Below are 18,168 nucleotides of genomic sequence, written 5' to 3' on the forward strand. Positions count from 1 at the left end.
ACTGTACACTGTGTATGTTAGGCCCATACTCGAGTATGCAGCACCAGTCTGGAACCCACACCTGGTGAAGCACGTCAAGAAGTTAGAGAAAGTACAAAGGTTTGCAACAAGGCTAGTTCCAGAGTTCAGGGGAATGTCGTACGAGGAAAGGTTGAGGGAAATCGGACTAACGACACTGGAGGACAGAAGGGTCAGGGGAGACATGATAACGACATACAAGATACTGCGGGGAATAGACAAGGTGGACAGAGACAGAATGTTCAAGAGAGGGGACACAGAAACAAGGGGTCACAATTGAAAGCTGAAGACTCAGAAGAGTCACAGGGACGTTAGGAAGTATTTCTTCAGTCATAGAGTCGTCAGGAAGTGGAATAGCCTAGCAAGTGAAGTAGTGGAGGCAGGAACCATACATAGTTTTAAGAAGAAGTATGACAAAGCTCAGGAAGCAGAGAGGGAGAGGACCTAGTAGCGATCAGTGAAGAGGCGGGGCCAGGAGCTGAGTCTCGACCCCTGCAACCACAATTAGGTGAGTACACACACACACACACACACACACACACGCGCGCGCGCACATGCTGCAGCATACGCGAACCTAGAAAACCTAAGAACATCATTCCGACATCTTAATAATGAATCATTCAGGACCCTGTACACCGTGTACGTTAGGCCCATATTGGAGTATGCAGCACCAGTTTGGAACCCTCACCTAGCCAAGCATGTAAGGAAACTAGAGAAAGTGCAAAGGTTTGCAACAAGACTAGTCTCGGAGCAAAGGGGCATGTCCTACGAGGAGAGGTTAAGGGAAATCGACCTGGCGACACTGGAGGACAGGAGAGATATGGGGGATATGATAATGACGTATAAAATACTGAAAGGAACCGACAAAGTGGACAGAGACAGGGTGTTCCAGAGATGGGGCACAGCAACAAGGGGCCACAATTGGAAGTTGAAGACTCAGATGAATCACAGGGATGTTAGGAACTATGTCTTCAGTCACAGGAAGTGGAATAGTCTGGAAAGTGATGTAGTGGAGGCAGAATCCATAAATAGCTTTAAGAAGAGGTATGATAAAGCTCATGGAGCAGGAAGAGTGAACTAGTAGCGACCAGTGAAGAGGCAGGGTCAAGTGCTATGAATCGACCCCTGCAACCACAATTACGTGAGTACAATTGAGTACACACATACACTCTATCGTAACAAATGAACACTTGCACGTGTTTCCTGAAAGACGTTTCCGGGGGGATCAACACCCCCGCCGCACGGTCCCAGATCAGGTCTCCGGGAGGATCAGGGCCTGATCAACCAGGCTGTTACTGCTGGCCGCACGCAGTCCAACGTACGAACCACAGCCCGGCTAGTCACGAACTGAATTGAGGAACTTGTCAAGTTCCCTCTTGAAGAACGACAGAGGTTTGTTGGTAATTTCCCTTATGTACGGAAGGAGAGCTTTGAGTCGGGGACCTCTGACGCTCTTCTAGCTCTCTGTGTATACTCGTCGCGACCCTGCTTTTCAGCGTTTACAAAGTCTCTTGTCATATGGAGTGATTTCAGTGTTCAGGTTTGTGACCAGTTCATACAGGATTTTCCAGGTGTAAATTATGTACCTTCTTCGCCTACACTGCAAGGAATAGTTTAGATGCTTGACCAAGTGTATACATGCAGTGAACAGGAATACATAAAAAGATTTTATTCGGTTTATTAACCTAGGAGTGCTAATAACCTAGAGAAATAAAAGAAAGCCCATATGACCCTTATCCATGATGCGACCCACAACAGTCGAGTAACTCCTAAGTCTGTAACACATGAATACACCTCCAAGAGTCAGAAAAAAAAACTTATGAGCGTACATTACATTGAGCCTAGTTGGCTCCAGACAGTGGTAACCAGGAAATGCTGTTTAACGTAACAATCGTCTTCACGTCATATTTTTGAGTTCTGAGTATTTCACTATTCTCGGACCCCGGCCATGGGCTAGGCTCGTCTGGTGCTTGCCTGGTCAACAAGGCTGCTTCTGCTGGAGGCCCGCTGCCCCACATATGCATCACAGCCTCGTTGATCTGGCACCTGGTGAAGATACTTGTCCAGTTTCCTCTTGAACGCTTCTACGCTTGTTCCAGTCGTGTTTCTGATATCTTCTGGTAAGATGTTGAATAGTCTGAGATCCTGAATGTTACAGTGTTACAGACTTTAACATTAACAAGGAATCTTTCTAGGTTTCTTGCACTAACCACCAACCTGCTAGAAAAGGGGTCACATATTTACCACCAGGTTAGTCCCTTATCTAAACCTAAACTACAAGGAGAGACCAAAGCTATACCCCCACGAAACAAGATTTAGGGAAGATCTGATCACAACACACAAGGCATTCCCTTCAAGAAATCAGATACGAGTGAGTGCAATACAGGAAGCAGGTATGAGTGAGGACAACACAGGAAGCAGGTATGAATGAGGACAACACAGGAAGCAAGTATGAGTGGGGACAACATAAGAAGCAGGTATGAGTGAGGACAACATAGGAAGCAGGTATGAGTGAGGACAACATAGGAAGCAGGTATGAGTGAGGACAACACAGGAAGCAGGTATGAGTGAGGACGACACAGGAAGCAGGTATGAGTGAGGACGATACAGGAAGCAGGTATAAGTGAGGGCAACACAGGAAACAGGCATAAGTGAGGACGATACAGGAAGCAGGTATAAGTGAGGGCAACACAGGAAGCAGGTATAAGTGAGGACGACACTGGAAGCAGGCATCAATACAGAGCGGCACACACAAAACACACTACACACAACAATAAACAAAATACACACCTACCAAATCTAACGTAAATATCACATGACCGACAACAACACTGTACGGAGCCCAAACACAAACTCAACGTGTACAAAACCCTCAAAACCAAGGGTAAACAGAAGATTGTACGAACTAACGAAAACCACCCATAAAAGGGCGAATGAAACCCGTCCTCCAGGCGCAGACTTTCCGGGCCGGCTTCTCCCCCTCCTTGAACGTCGACAAGGAGAGGAAAAACTTTGTACGACTGAGAGGCCAAACTTATGAATATTCTCATGCAGAGAGCTCGCAGCCTGAAGGAGGGGAAAAATGAACCTCCTGCGCTTCAGCTTTTTATAAACTTAGAAAGCTAACAAGTCATTCGGCGCTTCTATTCCCAAAGGCACGCACATTACGCCCACTATAAAATGCTTCGGGCGTTTACCCTCTCTTCGTTTCTTAAAAGCACACGCACTAAACACCCGCGACAAAAATGTGGATCAGGATTTACCCGCCCTCGGATCTTTCACCAAAAAATTCAGAAGGTAAAAACGGCAGGGAATCAAACGCTCTACTCACCAATAATTAATCAATGTTTACTCGTCAACAACGTTAGTTTTGGAAGTCTAATATCAAACGAATACTTCATCAATAATCAATTAACGTTGGAGTATTGAGCGACATCCTTTCAAAGGGATCGTTCGGGACTTGGAGTTTTTCCATCAATGTCTTCAAATGGCAGTGAGCTGACTCAAGCCTCGTCCACTCCAGGACTTTACCTTAGAAACTCAGCCACCAACTAAGCCGTCAAACTCATAAGGTTAAACTTGAAGGTTTCCTTAGATGGATCCGAAATCTCCGCCGCGCGGCCCGGTCCCAGACCAGTCCTCCTGTTGACATCCTGTTCAATCAAGTTGTTGGTACTCCCTGCAAGACGCAATCCAACGTAAGCACCCACACTTCCTGGCTAATAGGGGACCCATAATCAATTCCAGACTGGGCCATGAGCCGTAACATTTGCATAATGCGTTAAGGCAGTATTATATAATTCATAAAAAAGTGTATCCGTAAAAGATTTGTTAGAGATTATAAAGAAAGCGTATAGCCCCGAACATCAATTATGTAACTGGCTAGGCTAGGCTCCGCAGGCATGCGTATCAATATTCATCTTTCAGTCAAGCTGGTCCCCCACACGCCTCAACATCAATAGTCAGGATACAGAGGTATTGCATAATTCATGACATAATTTCAGCACTGCTAAACTAGTGGACAGTACCGATTTTGTTCGCCTTAGCGACAATATTTGTCGAGTAAACAAACATGTCCGCTAATATTCCGTTTTCATTTGATACTGTTGAAATTATTTATGCGTTAACATTTACCACGCAAAGTATGTTAAATTTCGAGCTACAGTTTTATTAATAACTTGATATACGAATTATGTAATAGCATAATTCCGAGTCATGTCAAGACATGAGGAAATATATATTTTTTAGTTGACTGCATATTATTCTCTTCTCATAAACACAAGTATCACTTGAGAGCTCTCCTGGAATACTCTCTTAAGTAGACGATTGAGGCTAGGAGACTATTATATTCTAAATGACTTAAAATTCATTCTGAATGGGAGTCATCTTGCTGCTTTGTAGTCAAAGTATGACACAACCCTCCCGACAAAAGCTCCTCCCTTTGAAACATGTTACCTACAACAAAGAATATAATCTATCTGAAATGTCCTCACGGCCAACCTTCAGACCACATTCCACAGTGAAGAATGACATTCTTGTGACGTGTTTGTGGACGTTTTCAAGGGTTCTACTTTCGAATTGGGTCTGTCATCCAGGCTGTTGCTACTAGCGGCTCACAGCACTGCAGTGCCATTGCAGTCTGGCTGATCTGGTAAATTTTATACCTGTTGTAAATTCCAGGGATCATCGCCCCCACAGTCCCAAGGCGAAGCTCAGCTTCGATATTATAAAGCGACGGTTAGCTTCAATTTTATAAAAGCCTCATTTAGCTTCGATTTTATAAAAGTGACGTTTAGCTTCATTTTATAAAAGTGACGTTTAGCTTCGATTTTATAAAAGCGACGTTTAGCTTCGATTTTATAAAAGCGACGTTTAGCTTCAATCTTATGAAAGTGACGTTTAGCTTCGATTTTATAAAAGCGACGTTTAGCTTCAATCTTATAAAAGTGACGTTTCGCTTCAATTTTATACTAGCGACGTTTAGCTTCGATTTTATAAAAGCGACGTTTAGCTTCAGTTTTATAAAAGCAACGTTTAGCTTCAGTTTTATAAAAGCGACGTTTAGCTTCAGTTTTATAAAAGCGACGTTCAGCTTCAGTTTTATAAAAGCGACGTTCAGCTTCAGTTTTATAAAAGCGACGTTTAGCTTCAGTTTTATAAAAGCGACGTTTAGCTTCAGTTTTATAAAAGCGACGTTTAGCTTCAGTTTTATAAAAGCTACGTAGAGTTTCAGTGTGATAAGTGACGTTTAGCGTCGATTTTATAAAATAAACTGTTACTGATGACAAGTCTTCTTGGGGCGGATATATACCTTTGATGAGTTTCGAGAGTCTTCCTACTCCCGGATACTTGTTGTTAATTCCGGAGGTTATTGCCCTCACCGCTTAAACTATGAATACAGTACATGTTTAATACTCTGATATTCTGAAGCAGACGGTGTTCAACGAAATTCAGTGGTGTACAAACTACACAATATCCGTCCACCTTATTAATCGTTGCTAGATCAGACATCAGTCGAGGCCAGACATCCTCGTGGTATTGATCACTCCCGCAGCAGATCCCAGGAACCAGAGTCTCACTCAAACTCATGAAATGGCAGCCTATCCTACTATTGCTGCATTAATTTGTTTACAAATTTTTCATCGTCAATTTCCTGCAACGACAAATGATATTTTTTGATAGGTTAAAGATAATATTGGATTAGGCTAGGTTACAAAACTATAAAGACATTTAACCACAATAAATCTCACCACGGTTTACGTAAGGGAGTTCTTGAACCTTACGAATATATTAACCTTTTTCATTAAGGTATTCGAGATAACAGACCTGAAGGATTCCTAAAGGACTTTTCGGGGGAGGTCATCGCCCCCGCGGCCCGGTGCAAGGCCAGACCCCCTCCAGAATCAAGACCTGATCAACCAAGTTGTTATTGCTGACCGCACGCAGTGCAGTGTACGAACCATTGCCCGACTGGTCAGGCAGTGATTTGAAGAACTTGTCCAGTTCCATATTGAAGACAATCAGATGTTTGTTGGCAATTCCTCTTATGCATGGAGAAAGGGCGTTCAAGAGTCAGGGACCTCTGACACTCGTCGAGGTCTCTCGTCGCACCCTCGTTGTTTTTGTGGACCTATTTTGCACAGTCTGTCATGTTTCCTGTCATACAGAGTGATTTCAGTGTTCAGGTTTGGGGCCAGTTCCTCCAGTATTTTCCAGGTGTAAATTACTTGTTCTTTAGGACAGAAAGCTGAACACAACCCCAAACGATGGGAGGGAGACGGGGAGTCTAGTTAAGAGATTTAAAGACCAGGTTTTAAGCCTGGTGCTAGGCGTATAGGGAGAGGTGTACGACGTACAAGGCGCGGTGCTAGGAATATAGGGAGAAGTGTAAGGCGTGCATGGAGTGGTGCTAGGAATATAGGGAGAGGTGTAAGGCGTACATGGAGCAGTGTTAGGCATATAGGAAATGGTGTAAAGCGTACAGGGAGAGGTGTAAGGCATATGCTAGGCGTATTAGGGAGAGGTGTTAGGCGTACATGGCGTGGTGCTAGTTGTACAGGGCAAGATGCAAAGAGTATAAGGTGTGGTGTAAGACACACAGGTGGCGGTACTAGGCGTAGGGACAGCATGCTAACCAACCCGCATCCTAATTTGCAATCGGAGCACTGCTGCCATTCTCGTGGCAGAAAACTATACAGGCTTGCCTGTACATGAGCACGTCCACACACACACACACACATACAGGAGATACCATGATCACGAAAGTGGTTCTCCCAGGGCGAGGCTCACCATGGCACTCCGGTGGTGCTGACTCCTGCGATTAACCCAAATGTGGTGAACTCGAGTGCGAAATTTTTGTTAGCAGGGGACTGCGTTCGCGCTATCCCCTTATTAATTTTTTTCTAGTAGCGACCAGTGAAGAGGCGGGGCCAGGAGCTTGGACTCGACCCCTGCAACCTCAACTAGGTGAGTACAACTAGGCGAGTACACACACACACACACACACACACACACACACACACACACACACACACACACACACACACACACAAAAAAAAAAAAAAAAAAAAAAAAACACTCTTCACACTTAATACTTTCTTCCCACCCCATTCTCTTACTTTAGGTCACCTCGTTGGCAGACGTATCCCGGCGGTTTTTATTAATTTGTTACTGGCTGTTGTTGTTGGCAGTCTGCAGGTCCACACAGCCACTGCAGTCTGACTGCTCTGCCACTTGGACCAGGCAGTGGTCTAGTTTCCACTCTAACAGTGTGTTCATTTCTGCACTTAATTACTATGGAGCTATGATGCGTGTGAGGGCCCGGAGGAGGATGTGATGGTGGAGGGTACGAGGGCATGGGAGGTGTGGAGGGTGCGATGGCGTGCGAGGTCTGGAGGGTGTGGAGGCGTGGGAGGTATGGTAACAGTGTCCCTGGCCTTCCTCGCCAGGGCGCAGTGTAAGTCGTCACAACCCGTCCAGACGCATCTATCCTATATACACGTATGAAAACACGTGTATACACACGTATGCCACCCGCATCCCTTAAACACAACTGAGACACGTGAACTCACACACCTGAGACAAATATAAGCAACTGGCGACAGATTGTTATTATATTCATAGAGAAGGAAGGGGAAGGGTTATACATCGCTCAGGGAATGGAAGGTAATCAGGTATGATCCGAGGAAGAGAAAGATCGCTTTAATTCAGTAGATTTAAAGCTCTCGCAAGCACAAAAGCATCCATCTTGAAGGGAGAGTGGCAGTAAGACTCACGTTGTTGCACCAGTGTTCATCACAGGGGAGAGAGAGAGAGAGAGAGAGAGAGAGAGAGAGAGAGAGAGAGAGAGAGAGAGAGAGAGAGAGAGAGAGAGAGAGAGAGCAGCATCTCTGGCGTGCACCATGCAAGGTGAGGCACAGTATCAAGGGCAGCTCAACATCCTAGGATATATGTCTATCACCAGTTTCCAGTGTTCTTACACTCGCAGCCCCGCCCTGGGACAGGCTTGACACAATCTACAATCCAACCTTGGAAATTCTATGTCAGTGTCTCGCACAGTTTCCAGTAAATTTACTTCTTTACGTTAAGTTAAATGAGAGTAAGTTATGTCTGCCGAGGTTAGATTGTCCTCTTAAAAAAATAACCAATTATAACATACTCTAGCGGTAATAAGAAATATAAGATAAAGGTATATCCAAGGTACAAACGCTATAAAAAGATCTGGCGCGCGAACAAAACGCGCACCCACCAAACACAGCATAAAGATGTATGTCAGATAATCAGTGTTTAAGGATTATTAAACAGTCACCGGTTTGACCGTCTCAGCATCAGATCAATACTGTGTTATTAAGAGGATGGGTTACAATCTGTGGGTTATGGTGGACGACAAAGTCTTGAAGCACCACATCGTGCACAGTGCAACGTTATCATCATGCCGACGATATACAGAACTGAGTATTTTATACAGCTTAGCATCTGCTGGAAACAAGACTTCATCACAAGATGATCAGCACTGATTAACAGAGCAAAACATGCCTACAAGCTCAAGAAAATTTCACGCTAGGCTAACGAATCTTCAGCAGGCACAGGGAAGGTAATGAGGACTGGATATTCCTAGAATAATTCACAAACTAAGTCGGAAGGTAGGAGAAACAAGAATGGTAGCGACAAGTTCCCCAAGAGATCAAAATATGATTTATCAAGTGCCTTAGTCACCTGGATACTGACAGCAAGGACCCATGAGCTCAACACTCCACGAACACAAGTGAGAAAACAAGATGAAAACTCAAAGATATTAAGAAATAATTTAACTCTCAAGATGGCAAATAAGTGGAACGAGCCGAAGGTAAACTCCAGTTTTAAGAGTAAGTATGATAGGGCCAAAGAGGAAAAACAATGATACAGGTTGATTCTAAATCAAGAAACGGGACCAGGAGCCACGACTCAATCTTCACAGACACACCAAGGTAAAAACACGCAAGAGCATACACACACCAACACATAAGCGCAACCAGGTGACTACACACACGCACGCAGGAGGTAATAATGGTGGTGGAGGTGGTAATACAAAGGTACACTATACCGACAGTATACAGTAGACAACATAAAGTCATTTACATGGTTGTAGAGGGTTGGAATGGGTTAGAGGATAAGGAACTAGTAGTTTTAAACCAATTTCTCAGAGATTTCAGGTGCTATATGATCCCTATGGGTTAAGAGTTTCTTTGTGATTACATTAGACTCTATAATGATTTCCAGTACTCGTATTTTGCTTGTTTAAATAGAGCCAGGGTTAATATTGTGCTGACTGATAGACTCGACGCACCAGCGGATCACCACAAGGATCAAGGAAGACTGGTATCTTTAGTAAGTTTATTTAGTTACAGCTACACGCAATACAATTATCATACATAGTAACAAAAAAAGTCAGTACAAAGTGACTTATTTCCACTGGGGTCCTTGATAAATCTTTAGTGAGCTATAAGAGTTCTTCTACCCCAAGAACCCGGCCTGGCCCAGGCTCGTCTGGTGTTTGCCTGGTCAACCAGGCTGTTGCTGCTGGTGGTCTGCTGACCTACTTATCCATCATACCCTGGTTGATCTAGTACTTGGTGAAGGTACTTGTTCAGGACTTTTACACTTGTTCCAATAGTGTTTCTGATATCCTCTGGTAAGATGTTGAATAACCTGGGGCCACGGATGTTGATACAGTGTTCCCTCACCGTACTACCTCAGAGGTTAAGGAGGACTGCTAACACCATAGCAGGAAGGGGTGGGAAAACCAAACGAAGAGTCATGAAATGGACTGAGTGATGCTAATACGAATAATTTGGTTGTAATACAGATAAGATGTGCACGAAGATACTTATTTACATACCATCTAGGACATTTACTCAGAACGTTTTACTACGAGTGGTGAAAAATCAGGACTGAAGAAGTCACTCGTGGACAGACCTTTCCTTCAGTAAATGTCTTGAACTATAAATAAGTGTTTTTATCCACAATAGAAATCGGACTACTACCAAACCAGTATTTTCCTAAATACTTTTCTAAATATTCAACTTGGAGTTCTGGTTCTGGACCCTAACGAAAATAATTTATTGTAAAGTACGTAAATGTGGTGGTGGAGGGACAAGTGGTAGGTGTGGTGGTGGAGGGACAAGTGGTAGGTGTGGTGGTGGAGGGACAAGTGGTAGGTGTGGTGGTGGAGGGACAAGTGGTAGGTGTGGTGGTGGAGGGACAAGTGGTAGGTGTGGTGGTGGAGGGACAAGTGGTAGGTGTGGTGGTGGAGGGACAAGTGGTAGGTGTGGTGGTGGAGGGACAAGTGGTAGGTGTGGTGGTGGAGGGACAAGTGGTAGGTGTGGTGGTGGAGGGACAAGTGGTAGGTGTGGTGGTGGAGGGACAAGTGGTAGGTGTGGTGGTGGAGGGACAAGTGGCAGGTGTGGTGGTGGAGGGACAAGTGGTAGGTGTGGTGGTGGAGGGACAAGTGGTAGGTGTGGTGGTGGAGGGACAAGTGGTAGGTGTGGTGGTGGAGGGACAAGTGGTAGGTGTGGTGGTGGAGGGACAAGGGTCTACCTGGAATATACTTGGAGGGTATTCCGGGGATCAACGCCCCCGCGGCCCGGTCCATGACCAGGCCTCCCGGTGGATCAGGGCCTGATCAACGAGGATGTTACTGCTGGCCGCACGTAGTCTAACGTACGAACCACAGCCCGGTTGATCCGGCACCGACTTTAGGTATCTGTCCAGCTCCCTCTTGAAGACAACCAGGGGTCTATTGGTAATGCCCCTTATGGCTGGTGGGAGGCTGCTGAACAGTCATGGGCCCCGGACACTTATTGTGTTTTCTCTTAGTGTACCAATGGCGCCCCTACTTTTCACTGGGGATATGTTGCATCGTCTGCCAAATCTTTTGCTTTCGTAAGGAGTGATTTCTGTGTGCAAATTAGGAACTAGTCCCTCCAGAATCTTCCAGGTTTAGATTATGATGTATCTCTCTCTCGCCTGAGCTCCAGTGATTACAAGTCAAGTGCTTCCAGGCGTTCCCAGTAGTTAAGGTGTTTGATGGAACTTATACGTGCAGTAAAGGTTCTCGGTACAATCTCTAGATCTGCAATTTCACCTGCCTTGAATGGAGATGTTAATGTACAGCAGTATTCCAGCCTAGAAAGAACAAGTGATTTAAAAAGGATCATCATTGGCTTAGCATTTCTTGTCTTGAATGTTCTCATTATCCATCCTATCAGTTTCCTCGCAGATGTAATAGTGGCATTGTTGTGGTCCTGGAAGGTGAGATCTTCGGACATTACAACTCCCAGGTCCTTCACATTACTTTTCCGCTCTATTGGGTGATTAGAGTTTGTAGTACACTCAGTCCTAGCGATTACTTCCTTCAGTTTTCCATAACGGAGTAGTTGGAATTTGTCTTCATTGAACATCATATTGTTCTCCGTTGCCCATTGGAAAACTTGGTTTATAAATTCTTGGAGATTTGCCGTGTCCTCAATGGATGACACTCTCATGCAGATCAAGTATCGTCAGCAAAGGATGATACAGTGCTATGGTCTACATCTCTGTCTATGTCTGATATGTGAATGAGGAACAGGATAGGGGTGAGTACTGTGCCTTGTGGAACAGAGCTCTTCACTATGGCAGCTTCCGATTTGGTTAGAAAGGTGAAGATCCATCTGCCTACTTTGCCAGTTATCCCTTTAGCACGCATTTTGTGTGCTATTATACCGTGATCGCACTTGTCAAAGGCTTTTGCAAAATCTGTGTATACTATATCTGCATTCTGTTTGTTTTCCAGTGCATCGAAGACCATATCATAGTGGTCCAATAGTTGCGAGAGGCAGGAGCGACCTGCTTTGAAGCCATGTTGCCCTGGATTGTTGGGGCACTGAGCTTTTGACCTCGCTGATGCTGTATTTTGCTCTGTTTACTACTTGTTGTGTTGTGTGTGTTAGGAACCCGAAGGTCCATCTGCCTACCTTCCCCGTAATGCCCATGGTCCTCATTTTGTGCGCTATCACTCCATGATCACATTTATCAAACGCCTTTGCAAAATCTGTGTAAATCACATCTGCGTTTTGGTCGTCTTCCAGTGCCTCCGTAATTCTGTCATAATGGTTCAGCAGCTGTGACAGATATGATCGTCCTGCTCTAAAACCATGCTGGTTCGGGTTATGTTGGTTGTGCTGCTCCATGAAATTTGTAATCTGCCGTCTCATCACTCTTTCGAAGATTTTTATGATGTGAGAGGTTAGGGCTACTGGTCTGTAATTTTTAGCTAGTGCTTTACTACCTCCCTTATGCAAAGGAGCTATGTCTGCACTCTTTAAGGCCTCTGGTATTTCACCTAGATCTAAGCTCTTTCTCCAAAGAATACTGAGGCCTCGTGTTAGTGGTACTTTGTACTTCTTTATAAATAGAGCATTCCATGAATCTGGTCCAGGTGCTGAGTGAGTGGGCATGTTGTCCATTTATTTTTCGAAATCTATGGGATTTGTACTAATGTTAGTTAGGTGGTCTGCGCGGCCTTCTTCTGGAGTGAAAAATATTTCTGCATTTTCTGCCTTGCTGTCATTTAGTGGGTTGTTGAACACCGACTCATACTGTTCTTTTAGGATTTCACTCATTTCCTGTTCATCGTCAGTATAAAAATCTCCTTTCAATAATGGTCCAATTCTACAGGTAGTCCTTAGTTTGGATTTTGCATAGGAACAGAAATATTTTGGGTTTCTTGCAATATCCTGTATGGCCCTTTGTTCCCTTTGTACTTCTTCTGTGAGGTATGACATCCTAAGTTTTTGCTCTAATTCTTCTGTTGTAGCATATTTGTGTTTTTAAGCAATTCAGTAACCCGCTTTTTTCTTTTGTACCATCTCTTACACTGTTTCTATATCCGATCTTCTTCTGGGTTTCCTCAATGATACGTGCTTCACACTTACCTTGTATGCTTCTGTATTCAGCTTCTCTAGGCACTGGTGAGGATTTAGGGTGCTCATGTCTGATTCCCAGGATATGTCTGATAGCTCTTGGTTTATTTTTCCTCAGTCAATTCTATGGTTTACATGACTCACGAAATCGTAATGACACGATTGCAAACAAACCATACCACGGGCGGAGATAGAACCAGCGGGTTCTAACCCCGCCCGCAGTATTTTTTTTTTAATTCTATGGTTGCTAAAATTAAACTTACTGAACATTCCGTCTCTAACATTAGTGGTGCAGTTCCTTAACCCTGAGTTAATACTCGTTTGAACTTCTATGATGTTGTGATGGTGGGGGAACAAGTGGTAGGTGTGGTGGTGGTGGTGGGGGAACAAGTTGTAGGTGGGTGGTAGTGGTGGGGGAACAAGTGGCAGGTGTGTTGGTGGAGGAACAAGTTTTAGGTAGGTCTAGAAGAGCCTGGCGGCGGCGGCGGCGGCGGCGGCGATGACGATGGTGTGTGAAGTAGGGTACTTGAGCCGACTCGTCTCACAGCCATATATGGTACCCGAGTCGTGACTAGTCCTCCCCTGCCCTGCCTTGCCCACTATCCTACCCGCCTGTCCTGCTCTGCCCACTATCCTACCCGCCTGTCCTGCCCTGCTCTAACCTGAGCGCGCAACACACCACCAGCAACAAACTCATCTTGCAATGCTGTTAGAGAGAGTGTACCTCGTCATAGCTGGTGAGATGGACCGTAAAATCACGTGGTGATAAACGAAGTAATCAAGCCATCATCATAAGTATTTTACACCGTCTCTAAACATTCATATATGGCCAATGTAAAAACAATCTCATTTGCATGCTCCGGCCCTCCACACAAGATACCAGTGTAGTTCTCTCCAAGGTGCGAATACTGTGACCTTCGTATGACCAGTGCAACCTCGATGGATTCAAAGTGACCGTGGAGAAGCTAGCCTGACTTTACTGGAGCAGCAAATTTTATGAATACCTTTTAAACTTACTTATAATTTGCCCACTTGAAAACTTCTATCTTTGTTGGGGCAACATTCTTGACACATGATGGTAGAATGTTTGTTGGAGAGTCGTGAACTATGGATAGTGACAGAGTGTTCTCGGACTATGCTCTTGGCAGCCCTGCTCTTCACTGGGTTTATTCTACACTTCCTCAAGTGCCACTAGCAGCTGATCACAGCATACAAGCAGTGATGTATGATGTTTCCTGTTTATACTGTGTGCGCCACACCGTCCACAGGCTTCCACCACCCCTCTTACAGCCTCAACGCTCCACTTCCAGTATATCTTCCTTTTCTTGGCATCAGGTACACCGCTTACCTGCTGATGATTACGAGGATCATTACGAGGTCTTCCCCAGATATTCACCGATGGGTCACTAGTCCTGAAAGTGGTGTTGCTGGATCAGCACTAACCACAGATACTAAAAATTTGTCAGACATCTTGAAAATTCTGTAAGAGTTCAGAATTTGGTATCGTCAACCCAGACTGATAAACTTGTAATTAAAGCGGCCATCATGGTTGAAAAAATATATAGACCGACTCTTGATATATTTTCAGGCTCGATATTAACTTTATTCAATATAAACTACAGAAATATCATGTTAATATCGCACGGAATTAAAGTCAGGAACTGGAAGGAACAGGAGCACAAGAAAACAACAAAAAACACTACAAGGAAAATACAAGTGAAAAAATTTACAGCAGTAGTTTATCAGTAGTTATCAGTGACTGTGCAGCATTGCAATAAGGATGTATCAGATGACACATTTGTTTATACTGACCAAGATTCATTTAAGTTACCTCTATCTGTGGCAGGCTGTGCAGTAACTCTGAGTGATTAAGATAATATAAAGTCTGTTGACTGTTACCATATTAAAAACAAATGCTAAACCTGTATGAGTTTTACATTCATTTGTTACTGTATATGTAAGGAGAGGCAAGAAGAACAACGACTCATTGGCACTGTATCTAATAATGTAGCAGGGTATAAGGGTGTATAATTAATGTTATGTGTGGCCAGCAGTAGCAGTCTGGTTGATCAAGCCTTGATCCACTAGGATGCATGGTGTGGAACCGGACCGGGAGGGCGCTGATCTCTGAAAACATCCTTCAGGTAATTAAGATTAGTACCTTTTAAATAAATATTCGGGATTTGGATGAATTACAAAATATTTTGTAAAGGTAGTAACACCAGGATGTTACAAAAGCCAAAGCTGGAGTTGATATCAGCAGTCGTATCAGTGGGTCAAGCAGTAACCTAATATCTGTGTAGATGTATGTTCACTCTAAATCAGGGAACACACCCATGCACTCGCCCCGCCAGGCAACAATACATGAAGAAATCTTTTTTTTATATGGGTCCACTTGCAGGAAGACCTACCTGTAATTCACCTGTGATCGGTTTCGAAGGTTATTCTCCCTCCGGTGCAGCCCGGCCTGAGGCCAGGCTTTCCTGTAAGATCTTGTCCTGTTGTTAAAGAACTGTTGTATTGTTGATGGTCAACTGCCAGGTGTTGTAGGTTCAACTGCACCAGGGTGTGGCAGAGATGTGGCTGGTGTTGTAGGTTCAACTGCACCAGGGTGTGGCAGAGATGTGGCTGGTGTTGTAGGTTCAGCTGCACCAGGGTGTGGCAGAGATGTGGTTGGTGTTGTAGGTTCAGCTGCACCAGGGTGTGGCAGAGATGTGGCTGGTGTTGTAGGTTCAGCTGCACCAGGGTGTGGCAGAGATGTGGCTGGTGTTGTAGGTTCAGCTGCACCAGGATGTGGCAGAGATGTGGCTGGTGTTGTAGGCTCAGCTGCACCAGGGTGTGGCAGAGATGTGGCTGGTGTTGTAGGCTCAGCTGCACCAGGGTGTGGCTGTTGTTGGCTCAGCTGCACCAGGGTGTGGCTGGTGTTGTTGGCTCGGCTGCACCAGGGTGTGGCAGATGTGGCTGGTGTTGAAGGCTCAGCTGCACCAGGGTGTGGCTGGTGTTGTAGGCTCAGCTGCACCAGGGTGTGGCAGATATGTGGCTGGTGTTGTTGGCTCAGCTGCACCAGGGTGTGGCTGGTGTTGTAGGCTCAGCTGCACCAGGGTGTGGCAGAGATGTGGCTGGTGTTGTTGGCTCAGCTGCACCAGGGTGTGGCTGGTGTTGTAGGCTCAGCTGCACCAGGGTGTGGCTGGTGTTGTAGGCTCAGCTGCACCAGGGTGTGGCTGGTGTTGTAGGCTCAGCTGCACCAGGGTGTGGCTGGTGTTGTAGGCTCAGCTGCACCAGGGTGTGGCAGAGATGTGGCTGGTGTTGTTGGCTCAGCTGCACCAGGGTGTGGCAGAGATGTGGCTGGTGTTGTAGGCTCAGCTGCACCATGGATGTGTTGGTCAGTGTTCGTGGGAGAGAAGAGCCTCATCAGCAAGACCAATACGGAGAGTGAGGCGCCCAGCTGTTTAGTGATCAAACCCATGACCTCCCTCCCACCCTATCACCATCACCCTAACTCTGCCTCCCTCATACACTATCACCCTAACTCTGCTTCCCTCCTACACTATCACCCTAACCTGCCTCCCTCCTACACTATCACCCTGACACGGCCTCCCTCCCACACTATCACCCTAACTCTGCCTCCCTCCTATACTATCACCATAACTCTGCCTCCCTCCTGCACTATCACCCTAACATTGCCTCCCTCCCACACTATCACCCACACTATCCTAACTCTTCCTCCTCCTGACACAACTATCCCATTCCCCTCCCCTACTCCTTTTACTTTATCTCTCCGCCCTCCCTCCTCCAATCCTTCAATCCTCCTACTTCTTGTCCCTGGTGAAGGGTTCTAGGTTCAGAAAAAATAGAACTACCATCTCCTTTCGGACTGAACCTGAATAACGTGTGCGTTTCCAGGCACTGCATAGCACCTGTATACGATCCAGGAGGTCACGGACCCCGCGACCAGGTACCAGACCAGGACACCCGGTGGATGACCTGATCGACTGGGTTGTTGGTGCTAGCCGCACGTAAATCTATGTATGCACCCATCCCGTCTGGCCAACTGATTTGAGGAACTAATCAAGTTCCGTCCTGAAGACTTCGACTGGTCTGTTGTTAATTTCACTTATATCTTATATCTAAGGGGAGAGTACTGAAAAGCCTCGATCCCCTTAAACTTACGAATTCCTATTAATATAATAATGACAATTACTTTCACAGATCCTACAACTTCCTCATCCAACTGTCACCCCCTCCACATCATAGCTTTACTCCCCACCTCCACCCCTCCATAGTTATAATCCCCACCTCCACCCATTCATAGCTATAATTCTCACCTCCACCCCTTCCTGGTCTATAGAGCCTACCTGTACATCCGTCACCCTGGGTCTCTACACCTCTCTGGCTTCACTACCAGTCATCCAGAATCTCATCGTTTCAGGTCCCAAATAAACACGAGAACTGCAATAACAGCTCCAAGAGCGATGGAGGCGGACACTCGCTGCTAGTCTTGTAACATCTACCTGCTGTTTGTTTCTGCCTGGAGATAGAAACAGTGTTTCTGCTTGGAGGCTGACAGTGTTTCTGCCTGGAGGCAGACAGCGTTTCTGCCTCGATGCCTGGAGTTTACCTGGAGAGGATTTCGGAAGTCAACGCCTACGCGGCTCGGTCTGAGACCAGGCCTCATGGTGGATCAGCCGCACACAAACTGACGTACGAACCACAGCCCGGTTGGTCAGGTACTGACTTTAGGTGCCTGTCCAATGCCTTCTTGAAGACAGCCAGGGGTCTATTGGTAATCCCCCTTATGTATGCTGGATGGCAGTTGAACAGTTTTGGGGCCCGAACACTTATTGTGTTGTCTCTCAGTGTACTCGTGGCGCCCCTGCTTTTCATCGGGGGAATGTTGCATCTCCTGCCGAGTCTTTTGCTTTCATATGGAGTGATTTTCGTATGCAGGTTTGGTACCAATCCCTCCAGGACCTTCCAAGTGTATATGATCATGTATCTCTTTCGCCTGCGTTCCAAGGAATACAGTTCAAGGACCTTCAACCGTTCCCAGTACGCTCTCCAGGTCTGCAATGTCGCCAGCCTTGAAGGGGGCCGTTAGTGTACAGCAGTATTCTAGCCTAGAAAGAGGACAAGCGATTTGAAGAGTGTCATCATGGGCTTGGAGTTCCTAGTTTTGAAGGTTCTCATTATCCATCCTATCATTTTCCTAGCC

The 18,168-nt window shown here is 45.6% G+C and overlaps 1 protein-coding gene and 1 non-coding gene across 2 annotated transcripts in view; one reads left to right on the forward strand and one right to left on the reverse strand.

Moving 5' to 3' along the window:
• Window positions 1–18,168, reverse strand: part of LOC128684558 (zinc finger SWIM domain-containing dorado) — a 627,263-nt gene that overhangs the window by 468,063 nt on the left and 141,032 nt on the right. The gene's annotated exons all lie outside the window — the stretch shown is intronic.
• On the forward strand, window positions 6,749–6,908 carry LOC128684592 (U1 spliceosomal RNA). The gene has a single exon (XR_008406393.2). It is a non-coding gene; the product is annotated as a U1 spliceosomal RNA (small nuclear RNA).

The sequence above is a fragment of the Cherax quadricarinatus genome, chromosome 4 (genome assembly GCF_038502225.1).
Source record: "Cherax quadricarinatus isolate ZL_2023a chromosome 4, ASM3850222v1, whole genome shotgun sequence".
NCBI lineage: Eukaryota > Metazoa > Arthropoda > Malacostraca > Decapoda > Parastacidae > Cherax > Cherax quadricarinatus.